Raw genomic sequence first — 3,139 nt, forward strand, 5'->3', positions numbered from 1 at the left:
AGGAGGTGGCGGAATTTTGGGGCAGAATCATGGGGAGACAGCTGGTCGGCCCCTTTAAGGTCCCTGAAGGTTTGAAAATTAAATTTTGTAAAATATGTTCAGTTTCTGAATGACTACTTTCTTCCATGGTACAAAAGAAAGAACCGTGCTTTCTGTAACAAAATAATTTTCATGCATGATAATGCACCATCTTATGCTGCATGGAATACCTCCACATCATTGGCTGCTATGGGCATACAAGGAGATAACCTCATGGTGTGGCCCCCATCCTCCCCTGACCTGAACCCTATTGAGAACCTTTGAAGCATCCTCAAGCAAAATATCTAAGAGGGTTGGAGGCAGTTCACATCCAAACAGCAGCTCTGGGAGGCTATTCTGACATCCTGCAAAGAAATTCAAGCAGAAAAAAAAATTGTGAAGCTGCTATCACATATGTTCAAATGTAACTTGACCTGTTAAGATGATTTTGATTGAAATGGCTTTTGATTTCAGGGACTATGACCTCCTAATCCTGCAAATTCCAAAAATGAGCATTTTCAGTTATTTACAACCTTTAAAATGTTATAAAACTGTCATGCATAATAATTTGGAACAGTGCATTTTAAGTTTTTTATTCTTAAAAAAAATACAGTTATCGTTTTGAGGTTTGTTCAATAACAATCAAATTCATTAAATAACAGTTGATGACTTGAAAATGATGCTGAGTGTCGTGGATCGACTATTTAGGAAAATGTGAGAAAATATAATTTGGGTAATAATTTGGAACACAGTGTACAAAAAAACATAAACCACAGAGAAACGGTAGTATCTCTCCCTTGTAGTTGCATTTTTTTCCCTTTATATTTTCTTTGTTGATTGGTTTTATTTTGAAATTTCATGACACGTGCAGTAGAACTTCATTACTGTTAACAGTGCTCTTCGCCATGCAGCTACACCTGAGTGACCCGCCCGACACCATATCATAAATAATGATCATACTCCACACATCACAACTCACTTCAGCTCTTTAGTGGCTTCACACATTGTTTCAGAAACGCCACACATTGACTACTACACCAGATCGCTATCACCTCCTCGCAGCAGTGGCTATTCTGGGCACTTTGTCCTGAGCCCCCTCCTATTTACCCTCCTTACTTACAACTGCTGTACTAGGGACTCAAGCTTATTGTTTAAAGTTTGCAGAGCACTGAACTTCTAAATGTTCCGTATGTTCTTCAGAAGTTCTAAGTTCTTTATTACACACTTTAAACAACTTGATTCGACTTTGTACTGCAACCAGAACCTCTAGACACCTTAAGAACCTCAAAAATGTCTATGTACAGCATTGGAGGATAGAGGGGGTCCCTGTGGACCCACAGGTTTGGGTCAGGAAGTGTCAGCAGTTTACATTGAAGCAAAGGAGTCCAGATACTTACATTCATGTTTGTGATACATTCACCAAAGGTTCTACAAGGTCTTGGTGAACCCACATCGGAGGAGAAGGGTCCTGAAGCTCATAGAGAGGATTCTCATGGATTTTTTGCTTGGAGGAATCCAGCATGGTGCAGGAAGGGGAAGGTGGACAGACCAGCCAAAACAATGGTCCACATCAGCAGGTAGGCCGTAGATGAAAGGAGGCGTTCTGGAGCGGCCATAGTTCACACTGGCCGCATAGTTGCACAGGGTGATTGTGCAGAAGACCCTGGCCATCAGGAACAAGAGTCCAGAGACATGCTGGGTCAGGTGCTCCTCCCAGAAGAGCCCAACGGAAGAGACTATGCTTCCAAACATCAGAACTGCTGCAGCCATTCCCACGAACCCTGCGGTGATTCTCCGAGGATGAAGCAGATGCCACTCATCCTGTTGGATGGTTCTGGTTAGATTCAGTGGGATGTTTCTCAGTCGGATGGGTTGCGAGAAATTATATTTGACCGCAGTGCAGCGATCAGCAATTCCTCCGTCAATCAGCTTGTCGGTATCCGGGTCCAGGCCCTTGAAGTAGTATTTCCTCCACAGGCCATAATGTTAGGAGAACAGCGGGCTCTCACATTTGGACTTAGGATGCCCATCCCCCGGATGGCCCGCCAGTTCTCTAGCAGCTCTTCCTCTCTGCTCCCCACATGCACCAGCTTTATCAGCGCCACATCTCCTGGTTCTGTGGAGATGGCAGTGACCAGCAGCAGCAGAGATAACATGCTGAGCACTAGACTCACCGCAGACACCGCTGCATGTCCGGTTAATGGACCGAGCTGGTCCCGCACCCCGAGATGCTGATTCCTATACTTGCCATCTCCTGCAGCCATCCTCCGCAGAGTCGGCTCTTCACGTCTGTCCCAGAGCACTGAACCTAAGCATCAATAATATGGTTTGAGTCCAAAACACTGTCTCTAAACTGAAGATCTCAGGACTGTCCTAAAAAGCTAACATTTCTGTGACATATGAACCCTGCAGTCACATGGAAGTAAAAAATCAACAAATTACGTGAAAATAATGTTGTCAGGATGACTGAAAAAAGTGAAGTATGAAGTAAAGTATAACAACTAAGCTGTTTACATAACCTTGCCAAAATGTATTCACAGTATAGACATATATGAAAATCATACATATTTATCCTTATGTTTTTGGCAGTCAGTGAATTCCACCTCTAAACATCACAATTTTGTCAGGAATAAAAGTAAAGCTGGAAGTCTCTCTCTTTAATTAGGCGTTTGCCAAATCCCTTAAAAGCTTCCATATGGTCAGGGTTCCTTTAGTTGCCAGGTGTAATAAATCAACAATATATTTAAATTATAATATATATATATATACGATATAGAATATCTTTTGAAAATGTTCTTGGCAGTGAATGCTTATAGAGTCTGTGGGTAAGTTACACTCCATAAATAAGTCTGTACCATGGATAAAGCACATGAAGATAGTGAGTTATTAACACAGAGTGTGATGTTATTGGCTCTGCACAAACTTACACAAACACACACACACAGAGCTCTAACTATGTCAGAGAGATACCCAGGAGAAGGAAGTTAGCCATTCATGAAATTACTATACAAATTGAGGTTTGCAGGCTTCCATGCTCAAACATTTTCACTTTGTGTTGAGACGTGCAAATAAGGCAGGAGAATGTGATTACTCTCTTGATTCTAATGATAATAATCACGGA

At 42.0% G+C, this 3,139-nt stretch overlaps 1 pseudogene; it reads right to left on the reverse strand.

Moving 5' to 3' along the window:
• Window positions 1–1,493: 1,493 nt before the first annotated feature.
• LOC148084495 (transmembrane protein 178A pseudogene) lies at window positions 1,494–2,269 on the reverse strand (annotated as a pseudogene).
• Window positions 2,270–3,139: the final 870 nt, after the last annotated feature.

The sequence above is a fragment of the Callionymus lyra genome, chromosome 3 (genome assembly GCF_982586985.1).
Source record: "Callionymus lyra chromosome 3, fCalLyr1.hap1.1, whole genome shotgun sequence".
Lineage (NCBI taxonomy): Eukaryota > Metazoa > Chordata > Actinopteri > Syngnathiformes > Callionymidae > Callionymus > Callionymus lyra.